This window comes from Sturnira hondurensis, unplaced genomic scaffold (assembly GCF_014824575.4).
Source record: "Sturnira hondurensis isolate 20B ecotype Veracruz unplaced genomic scaffold, ASM1482457v3 Scaffold0001304, whole genome shotgun sequence".
NCBI classification, from domain to species: domain Eukaryota; kingdom Metazoa; phylum Chordata; class Mammalia; order Chiroptera; family Phyllostomidae; genus Sturnira; species Sturnira hondurensis.
The window spans coordinates 2,741,619-2,753,539 of record NW_028073935.1 but is presented as its reverse complement, the minus strand read 5'-3'; the positions used below and the strand labels follow the sequence as shown (position 1 = coordinate 2,753,539).

Here is an 11,921-nt window from a genome sequence, read left to right as displayed (position 1 = left end):
AAATTTTACAATCTTCACAGAAAACCCTACCAACACAGTATCTCTTAAAATGCCCAACTTAAAATCTGATCATATGACTGTGTACTAATGTTCAAGAGACACAGAGAGGGGAAGCCAGTGTGAGCCCAGACACAAACCTCCCTGCAGAAAACAGGAAGTCTGGGTTGCAGTGGGCACTCATAACACCAGGAGCTGCTGAAGACCCACCAAACAGAGGATCAGCCCAGGAGCAGGTGCAGGCTATTTTTTAGATGTCTTTTTTTTTCTAATTTTGGTATTTCCTGTCTCTGCTCAGCAACTCGTACCCTGAAATTCTTAGTTTCTTCATTTCCAACTATCCGGTTTCTTTTGTTTTACAGTTTATAATGTAGAACATATATTAAATAAATAAATAAATATAAATAAACAAACAAATACACATCTGCATATATATGTATATTTATAAAATACAACATGAAATTCATCATTTTAGCCTTTTAAATATTCTATTCACTATACCCTAATACAGTCGCACATCTCTGTTTCATCACGATATAATGGTAAAAGTTTTTCTTCCCCTCCAACAAAACTTCATGTCCTTCAGTTCATCACTTCTCAATCCAGTGCCCCACATCTGCAAATTCCTCTTCCCTTTCTGTACAGATTTCCTAGCAATGTGACTTCAGTGCTGAGCAAACCAACATAACACTTGTGCATGCTGTGAGGCTATTGACCTTGAAAATGCTGTTTTTCCTATGCCTGTTATGGCATAAAAAAACTAAGAGTGGTATTGGCCCAATAAAGGATAGAACACATATGTGTTTTTCAGCCTGTGTGACAGAATGGATCCATCCTATGGCCCCACGTGATGTTTTCACCACATGCCATCCTCTCTAATCACAAAGGTACAGAATGGATGGTACCCAAGACTGTCTCAAACTCATGTCATGAAACAATGTAAGAGTGTATCAAGTGCTCGGGGATGATGAGAACCACATCACAGGAGTAATGGTGAGGAAAGAAAGCAGGAAGTGTCAGGGAGACAACTCATTCTCACTTAACAGTAAACAGAGCCCCACAGATACCAACTTTCATCTTAAAATCTTAGAGTCAAACGGGTCACCTTTTAAATTTGCCTTATTTTATTTCAGTCACTCAAAATCTGTAAACTGCTATTTGATTTGTCTTTCCACTTAAAATCAAACCACAGAATTTGAAAATACCAAGTCACCCGGAGATGTTTCCACGTGTGTCACTCCTAAGGACACTGAAATGATGCAAAATAGGTTCATTGTTCATGTCCGTGTGTTCCTCTCTTCTTCGGAGATTAAAATCCTGCCTCTGCATTGAGCTCTTCCTGACACAGGTCTAAGATGGGTGGAAAGGAAGCTGTTTAAGTAGAAGGGTCTTGCTGCCTTATTGGTTCAGAGTGATCACTGGGGTACAGTGTAACCTCCACAGCCCTGTTTCCACACATTTCATGAGAAGTTAAATGTACGACCCTCTGGACAGAAGAACAAGATTGAATACCCCACTGCCAATCCAGAGGCACCCTTCCATTCCTTCGAGACACACTAAGTGTGCCATCCAATCCAGGCCTTCACAATCACTAGATCCTTTCTCTGTCCCTCTTTCCAACATTAGTTCTGCACACACAGCTCGACAAAGAACTCTCAATGGGCTGTTGACATGCCTGGGTATCAGTCCCAGTCTGTCTTCTTATGTACCTCTCAGTCTCTCTGCAACCTTGGCCATGCCTGGCCATGTTCATCCTCATGAAGGAAGCTCTCAGACCCTCTCTCTGTTATCTCTGCTTAGCGTCTCCATCCCATTTTTGGTAGTTCATCTCTCATCTGCCTGGTAGTTACATAACATATTTTCTCAAGGGATATTCTAGATCTCTCTGCTGAATATTGTAGGGAGATTCACAATATAAATTTCTATCAAGAGAATCAAAGTTTTTTTCCAATTTTTATTTAATTATTTTTCAAGTACAGTTTTCTGTCTATTAGTCCCATCCCATTCCACCCCCCCGTACTCTCCCCGCCCCTCGTTTCCACCCTTCTCAGTTGTTGTCCATGTATCCATTATATATGCTCCTCTAAATACCTCCCCTATTTCCCCTGAAATTCCCTCCCCTCTCCCCTCTGGTCACTGTCAGCATGTTCTCTATTTCAGTGTCTTTGGTTATATTTTGCTTGCTTGTTTGTTTTGTTGTTTAGATTCCTGTTAAAGGTGAGATCATATGGTATTTGTCAAGTGAATCAAATTTTGACATGAATCACTGCTTCGTGCTTTGAAACATTGTTCTCCTGACCACACTGCCACAGGAATCCAATTTTCGATCATATTAAGGATTACAACCGCCATTGCTTTCTCAGGTTTTAGGACCTTTCTGTCCACATCAAGATTTGTTATTCCGTGGACAGTGGAGGAGATCAAATTTTGTAAGGATTATAAATAAAACACCAAAAACAAGACTCGGTTTTAAAAAGTGTAATAAAAAGAAATTTGTTAACAGAGGGAAAAAAAACATTTCTCCCACCAAAAATTCTACTAAGGGAATTAAATGACAAGAATAGACAGGAAGAACTGGCTGGTGTGGCTCAGTGGATTGAGAATGGGCCTGAAAACCAAAGGGTTCCAGGTGTATTCTGCATTCAGGGCACATGCCTGTGTTGCAGGCCAGTTCCCAGTAGGGGACACAGGACAGGCATTCACATATTGATGTTTCTCTCCCACTCTTTCTCTCTCCCTCCCCTTCTCTCTAAAAATAAATAAATATTTTAAAAGAATAGACAAGAAAAATATATTTTAAATCACATGTCTGATGGAAGAAAGTGTTTATTGTACATTAAGAATGTCATGTGTCGTGTGGGAGAGCCCGGCACCATTGGAGTTCTGGGACCATCTCCATAGGCAGGGAAAACAGAGGCTTGGAGTAAGGTTTCCTGTCAGGGTAGAAGTTCCCATTTCAGTGAGAAAATTTGTGTTAGGAATTCTCTTCATTATCTCCCTATGAACCCCAACATCACTGACAAAAATAGACTGATAAAACAGGTCAGTTAAAACATGTTTGTAATCAGCCCTGGCTTGCATAGCTAAGTGCATTGAAAACTAAACTTTGAAGTGAAGGGTCACCAGTTTGACTCCCAGTTAGGGCACATGTATGGGTTGCGGGCCAAGTCCCCAGTAAGGGACACATGAGGGGCAACTGCACATTGATATCTCTCTCCCTGACTTTCTCCTTCCCAGCTCTCTAACAAAATAAATAAAATACTAGCAAATATTTTGTAATCATTCCATGATATGAAAAATACTCCTACCCTTTGCAACAGCATGGATGGAACTGGAAAGCATTATGCTGAGCAAAATAAGCAAGGTAGTTTAAGACAAATACTCTATGATATTAGTTTAACAGGAATTTAAATAAAAAAAGAAATAACAATATTAATTATACATATGTACTATGGAGGATTTTTGTTTTTTTTATTAAATTCTTGTTCAAGTACACTTTTCTGTCTTATATTCCCAGCCCTGACTTCCCAGTGCTCCCCACCTCCCTCCCATTTCTGCCCCCCACCTTAGTTATTGTCCATGTGTCCTTTATACTTGTTGATGTGAGTCCTTCCTCTTTTCCGCTGTGATTCTCTCACTCTCCCCTCTGAACCCTGTCAGCCTGTTCCCTATTTCAGTGTCTTCAGTCATATTTTGCTTGCTTGTTTCTTTTGTTGTTTAGATTTCTGTTAATGGTGATATCATATGGTATTTGTCTTTCACCGCCTGGATTACTTCACTCAGCATAATCCTTTCCAGGTCCATCCATGATGTTGCAAAGGGTTAGAAGCTCCTTCTTCTTTCTGCACCATAGAATCCCATTGTGTAAATGTACCATAGCTTTTTGATCCAGTCATTGACCCATGGGCATCTAGGTTGCTTCCAACTCTTGGCTATCGTAAATTGTGCTGCTATGAACATCGGGGTGCATAAGTTATTATGGATTGGTGTTTCAGGGTTCTTGGGATATACTCCTAATTGTGGAACTGCTGAGTCAAAAGGCACATTCATTTTTAAGTTTTCTTAGAAAATTCCATACTGTTTTCCATAGTGGTTGTACCAGTCTGCAATCCCACCAACAGTGAACTAGAGTCCCCTTTTCCCCACAACCTCTCCAGAACTTGCTGTTTGTCTCTTTGTTTGTGATAGCCATTCTGACTGGTATAAAGTGGTTTCTCATTGTGGTTTTAATTTGCATCTCTCTGATAGCTAGCGATATTGAGCATCTTTTCATGTGTCTCTGGATTATCTGTATGTCCTCCTTGGAGAAGTGTCTGTTCATGTCCTTTGCCCATTTTTCAATTGGGTTGCTCATCTTCTTTGAGTGGATCCGAGGGAGTTCTTTTTGTATTTTGGAGATTAAACCTTTGTCTGAAGTATCATTGGCAAATATGTTTTCCCAAACAATTTTTTCTCTTTTTATCTTGATACTGTTTTCCTTAGCCATGCAGAAGATTTTAAGTTTCATGAGATCCCATTTGTGTATTCTTTCCTTTATGTCCCTTGCTCTAGGGGATGTATCAGTAAAAATATTGCTGCATGGAATATCTGAGATTTTCCTGCCAAAATTCTCTTCTAGGGCTTTAATGGTTTCATGGCTTACATTTAAGTCTTTTATCCAACTTGAATTAATTTTGGTGTATGGTGTAAGTTCGTGCTCGAGTTTCGTTTTTTTGTTTGCTTGTTTTTGTTGTTGTTGTTGTTTTTTGCATGTAGCTGTCCAGTTCTCACAACACCATTTGTTGAAAAGGCTATCTTTACTCCATTTTATGTTACTGCCCCCTTTGTCGAATATTAATTGACTGTAGAGATTTGGGTTTATTTCCAGGCTCTCTGTTCTATTCCATTTGTCTATGTGTTTGTTTTTATGCCAGTACCAGGCTGTTTTGATTACAGTGGCTTTGTAATACAGTTTATTATCAGGCATTGTGACCTCTCCTACTCTGTTCTTCTTTCTCAAAATTGCAGCTGCTATTTGGGGTCTTTTATGGTTCAATATAAAGTTTTGAGGTGTTTGTTCTATGTCTGTGAAATATTCCATTGTTACTTTAATAGTTATTGCTTTGAATTTGTAAGTTGCTTTGGGTAGTATAGACATTTTGATGATGTTAATTCTTCCAATCCATAAGCATGGTATATGTTTCCATTTGTTTGTGTCTTCCTTGATTTCTTTCTTCAGTGTTGTGTAGTTTTCTGCATACAGTTCTTTTACCTCCTTGGATAGGTTTATTCCCAGATAATTTATATTTGTTTTTGCTATATCGAATGGAATTTTTTTTCTTGATTTCTGCTTCTGCTGTTTCATTGTTGGTATACAAAAATGCCTTTGATTTCCAGATATTGACTTTGTATCCCACTGTTTTGCCAAGTTCACTTATTAGTTTGAGCAGTTTTTTGATAGAGGCTATAGGATCTTCCATGTACACTATCATGTCATCTGCAATCAATGACAGTCTTGTGTCCTCCTTTCCAATTTGGATGCCTTTTATTTTCTTTTCTCATCTGATCAATGCGGCTAGAACTTCCAATACTCTATTGAATAGAAGTGAGACAAGTGAAAGTGGACAACCTTGTCTTATTCCTGATCTTAGTGGAAAAGCTTTAATCTTTCCCCATTGAGTATGATATTGGCTGTAGGTCTTTCATATATGGCCTTGATGCAATGCACCTAATTGATATTTATGGAGCCCTTCATCCCAAAGAAGCTAAATACACATTCTTTTCAAATGCACATGGGACATGTTCAAAGATGATATGACATATTTCACATGATAGGACACAAAACGAGTCTCAACAAATTCAGGAAAATAGAAACCATACCAAGCATTTTCTCTGACAAAAAAAGGACTGAAATTGGAAACCAACCCCACAGTAAAAAAAAAAAAAAGAAAACCCAAATTATGGAGACTGAATGGGATGCTATTAAACAATGAATGGGTCAAGATTGAAATTAGGGAGGAAATAAAATAGTTTCTGGGAACAAATGAAAATGAACTCACAACAACCCAAAACTTATGGACCACAGTGAAGGCAGTCCTGAGAGGGAAGTTCATAGCAATATAGACTTACCTAATGAAGATAGAAACATTTCAAACAAACAGCGTAACCCGACACCTGCAAGATCTTGAGGAACAACAACAAAGACAGCCCAGAGCAAGTAGAAGGAAGGAAATAACCATTTTCAGAGCAGAGTTAAATGACATAGAGACTAAAAGCACAATTCTAAAGATAAATGAATCCAGGATTTGTTTTTTTGAAAAGATAAACAAAATAGACAAACCTTTAAGTCGGCTCATCAAGAAAAGAAGAGAGAGGACACAAATAAACACAATCAGAACTCCCAAACAAAACTCCCATCACAGAAAACCCTGGACCAGATCGTTTCACAGGAGAATTGTACAAAGATTTTAAGGAAGAGCTAACCCCTATTCTTCACAGACTATTCCAAAAAATCCAAAAGGAGGGTAAACTCCCCAACTCTTTTTATGAAGCATGCATCATCCTAATTCCAAAGCAAGATAGAGACACGACAAAGAAAGGAAACTCCAGGCCAATATCGCTGATGAACATAGACGCTAAAATTTTCAATAAAATATTCGCAAATCTCATCCAACAATACATCAAAAAGATCATACACCACGCTCAAGTGGGATACATCCCAGGGATGCAAGGATGGTTCAATATTCGTAAATCAGTAAATGTAATACATCACATAAACAAAAGCAAAGACAAAAACCACATGATCATAGCAACAGACACAGAAAAAGTTTTTCATATGGTACATTATGAAAGAGGGGAAATGAAATGAAAGAGAAAGAGGAGAGATTACAACTGTTACCACAGAAATAGAAGGGAATGTAAGAAATTACTATTCAGAACTGTATGCCAAGAAATGTGAAAACCTAGGTGAAATTGAGAAATTACTAGAAAATATAATCTTCAAAAACTCAATGGAAAAGAAGCAGAAAACATGAACAGGGCAATAACAGCAAATTAAATTGATGCAGTAATAAAAAAAAACTCCCTTTGTTTTAGGTGTGGCTGTTGATAAGTGTGAGTTTTCTATCCTTTCATTGTTTGTGTTTTTCATCTTCTTTTTCTTATATAAGTCCCTATAAACAACCACACCTAAGACAAAAGCAAACCAAGAAGACAGCTAGATCAGGAGCAGAACCATAGAAATGAAGAATATATTGAGGGTTAGCAACAGGGGAGTGGGAGGAGGAGAAGGGGGAGAAGGTACAGAAAATAGCATAAACAGTAGGTAGAAAATAGATAGGGGATGGGCAAGAATAGTAGGGGAAATGTAGAATCTAATGAACTTGAGACACGTGGTCATAAACTAAAGGGGAGAATGGTGGGGGAGGGGGTGTGTAGGATGGAGGAGAATGAAGGGGAGAATAGAACAACTACTGTAATGGTATAATCAATAAAATATATTTTTAAAAAAATAATTTTAAAAAAACTCCCATCACACAAAAGCCCTGGACTAGATGGTTTCACATGAGAATTGTACAAAACTTTTAAGGAAGAGCTAACCCCTATTCTTCACAGACTATTCCAAAAAATCCAAAAGGAGGGAAAACTCCCCAACTCTTTTTATGAAGCATGCATCATCCTAATTCCAAAGCAAGATAGAGACACGACAAAGAAAGGAAACTCCAGGCCAATATCGCTGATGAACATAGACGCTAAAATTTTCAATAAAATATTCGCAAATCTCATCCAACAATACATCAAAAAGATCATACACCACGACCAAGTGGGATTCATCCCAAGGATGCAAGGATGGTTCAATATTCGTAAATCAGTAAATGTAATACATCACATAAACAAAAGCAAAGACAAAAACCACATGATCATAGCAACAGACACAGAAAAAGCTTTTCATATGGTACAGCATCCATTTATGATAATAGCACTCAGAAAAACGGGAATAGAGAGAGCATTCCTCAATATAATGTTATTTCTAATATTTCCATGTAATAACAATATCACTTTCATGCAATTAGTTAGGAACACTGCCATATGTCATGGGCATACATAAAAATAGAATTTTCACAGGGAGTTGTAGAGACAATCAAAATCTTCCAAAAGTAAAATAACAAAAGCATATGACTCTCTCACCTCTGTTTGGGATTGAGTTTGTCAGATAAATATGTCAGAAATAAAGAACTTATTACATTCAAACTGGTTTTGTCTATTTTTAAAATTTTTATACCAAGGTAGACATTATTTATGTATAACATTCCATTGAAAAATATTTCATAATTGTTGGGTTTCAGAAAATATCTGAACGAGTAGTAATCTCTTTTCAATCTTTTTTAAAGATGCATGAATAGTCATAAGTGTCACATACTCACCTAGTCCAGCCTTAATTCTTATGCTCAAAAAGATGAGCCCATCATATGATTTAATTCCAATGTCAGTCACAAACTACATTATCCCCTCTCTCTGACAGGCATAGTGAGTGAGCTGAAAAGAAGAGGCACCCTCACACAGGTCGCAGAATGGTCAGGGTGTTGGACCTCTGACCCTCACCTCATAGGGAAAAGTCTGTCCCACATGCAAATTCCACTTCCAGCTCCAGAGTAAATCCTACCCTGGGCAGTAGCGTCTCACAGCTCCTCCTCACATGGCTCTGAGGTCTCTGGGTAAGGCAGAGATGTGCTCTACAAGAAGATGAGGCTGCTGAGTCTCTTGTGCCTGGTGACAAGCCCCCAGACTGAGTGTGTCAGATGTCAGAGAAGGGTTTATGGGATGATGATGGATGCACGTGACTAACAGGACTTGATGCTCCTTGTTTTCAGGTGTCTTGTCCAAGATGCAGCTGCAGGAAACAGGCCCAGGACTTGTGAAGCACTCACAGATGCTCTCCCTTACCTTTACTGTCCCTGGATTCTCTTTAACAGGCTATTCTGTCCACTGCACCCAACTGGAATGGGTCAATGTTATATGGAGTGATAGAAGCAGAGACTCTAACCCAATGCTGCAACCCCAGTTCAGCATCACCAGGGACATCTCCAAGAGCTAAGTATATTTATCCCTGGCCAGTATGGCTCAATTGATTGAGTTCTGGCTTGCTAAACAAAAAATCACCAGTTTGATTCCCAGTCAGGGGACGTGCCTGAGCTCTAGGCAATGTCCCCAGTGGGGGACCTGTGAAAGGCAACCACGCAATTTTGCTTTTGTTCCTCTCTTTCACCCTATCTTTCCTTCTCTCTAAAAGTAAATGAATAAAATGTTTTAAGAAAATAGCCAGGCATTTATAACGCCTAACAGCCTAACCTTTAGCCCATTCACATGTCACATCTGACAATTGATGTGTCTTTCGGGGAAGATGATAGGCAAAATGTTTAAGAACCAACAGCACAACCATATATTAGTAAACAAGAGACACATTGGGGGAAGTGTGAGTCCAGACACAAACCTCCCTGTAGGAGAGGTTGTGACCTCCATGGAATGTTCAGGGGCCTGGAACATAAGCACACTCCCAGGAGCAGGTGCAGTTGGAGGTTAGGGTAAATTTCCTGTCTGGTTTCATGTTCATGTAACACTTTACCTCAGAAACGCTCTGGATTCTGGATTTTATGCTCACCTTTGAAGGCTCTGAGTTAGACAAGTATGTTGTAAATGAAGAAAATATATTCCTACAGACAAGATTCTCAGTCTGTCCTTGAGCTAATAGGACAGGCCCAGCCCCACACAACTAAGTCTCCAAGCCATCATCAGGACAGGTGTATGCAGGGCAGTGAACACCAACAGAGAATTTTGTGTGTGTGTGTGTGTGTGTGTGTGTGTGTGTGTGTGATTTATTAAGCAGTAGATGTGCAGTGGGTTAGGGCCTCACACAGGGATACCTAGATGGGACCTCCAAGCACAGAAATTTGAGGATGTCAGAGCCCCCTAAACTTCCCAAGAACTTCTGTGCTCAGTGGTATTGGCTGAGTCAGTGCACCTGGCAGCTCCAGAGAAGAGGATTCCTGGGGGCTTCATGGGGCCCTGGATTGAGGGCTCCTCATTGGGTCACTGAGGTTTAATAAGGCCAGTTCTCTGTGCCTAGAGATGTAAAAGCACATGGTGTCCCTGGAAAGCATCCTGAAGTCAGGGAACTGCCTTCTATTCTAGATAAGAGATCCTGAGAGGTCCATGCACTGTGAGTCTAGAAAGGATGCTCCCCTGTGGGGCATGGGGTGGGCAGAAGAGGGTTTGCAGGGCCCACAGGCTCAGGGATGCTTCCCAGTAACAAGTGCAGAGAAACTGAGGAGGGATTAACTGTGAGTTCCTGGGTCTTTCTATTTTCATAATGTCATCTAAAACAAGAGTTAGACACAAGTTGACTATAAATATCCTATTATATCAGATAATTTACCAAACTCGATAAGGCATGATAACCAGAGTAAAGGGTTATTTCTAGGGCTTCTTTGTATTTGAATTGTGAGGACCTGGGAACAAGGGTGGTTGTATTACCTCAATAGGTGCATCGTTTGAAGACACACTGATTAAGAAATAAGACTTTCAGGTAGTGAGCCCAGAACTGATCCGGGTGTTCTCTTTGTCACTCAAAGGTGGGCTCACAATTAGGAGCATGTCCTGTGTTGGCTGATTCCTCTGTGAGCAGAGCTCTGTCAGCATGGAGCTCAGGGACATGGCAGGAGATACATATCTTACAACACTGATTAGACATGGAGCCTCAGACTCCCATTGATCATGGTGCATGTACCCTCTTCTATCATGTAGGGTCAAGTCTTCAGCTATGAAACTCTCTGCCTCATGGCTATGCAAATGAGAAGATTTAAACTAGGTTAAATGTGAGTCTGTCTGGGTCCTGAGAGCATCACCCACAACCACACCCTCCCTTACAGAAGTCCTAACTGCACAGACCCTCACCATGGACTGGAGCTGGAGAGTACTCTTCCTGGTGGCAGTGACTACAGGTAAGGGTATTCCGAGTTTGGGGGTTGAGAAAGGGATCAGAAAGAGTCAAGGGGGAATTTTATCTACTCCCGTCTTTTCTCCACAGGTGTCCACTCTGAAGTGCAGCTATTACAGTCTGGGGCTGAGGTGAGCAAGTTTGGGGCCTCAGTGAAGGTCTCCTGCAAGGCTTCTGGATACACCTTCAGGAGCTACTGGATGCAGTTGGTGTGACAGGCCCCAGAGCACAGACTTGAGTGGATTGTAGAGATTAATTGTAGCAATGGTAATACAAACTATGCACAGAAGATTAAGGGCAGAGTCACCATGACTGCAGACAAGTCCACAAGCACTGCCTACCTGGAACTGAACAACCTGAGAGCCAATGACACAGCCATGTATTACTGTTCCAGAGACATAGTGAAGGGAACAGAGCATGAGCCCAGACACTAACCTCCCTGTGTGAGGGGCTCTAAACACCAGTGGATGTTCCTAGTCCCTGAACACAAGGACTGTCTCATGATCATGTTCACTAGGAGTTCTTTGCAGGTTTCCTGCACAGTTTCCTGTTCCTGTAGCACCCCCCCCCCAAGAAATCTCTCTGGATTCATGATTCTGCACTCACATCTTAGTCTCTGAGTTAGAGAAGTCTTCGGTAAATAAAAACAATACTTTCACATAAAACAAAGTCAGATTCTCTTTCAGACACTCTTGTGCCCAATTCCAATGAATCAATCACCAAAGCTTCTGACCCAAGTCAGTTGAATCTCACCCTGGAGGCTCTGTTGGACATAACAGTGTTGCCCAGCCCCACCCTGCCCAGTGTCCAAGCTGGCCAGCACCAGGGTACATTCATACTGTACAATGGGCACCAGCAGCTAATGAAACAAATGCCAGAAGTTGAAACACCCCGTGTTGATGGTCACTGCTTTGGCATCATGCTCAAAGCACCCAGCATAGGCGATACCACA

At 40.4% G+C, this 11,921-nt stretch overlaps 1 long non-coding RNA gene across 1 annotated transcript; it reads left to right on the top strand.

Moving 5' to 3' along the window:
- Positions 1-10,855: 10,855 nt before the first annotated feature.
- Positions 10,856-11,327, top strand: LOC119004254 (uncharacterized). Its single transcript, XR_005070156.1, has 2 exons — positions 10,856-10,973; positions 11,060-11,327. It is a non-coding gene; the product is annotated as an uncharacterized LOC119004254 (long non-coding RNA).
- The last annotated feature ends 594 nt before the right edge of the window (positions 11,328-11,921 follow it).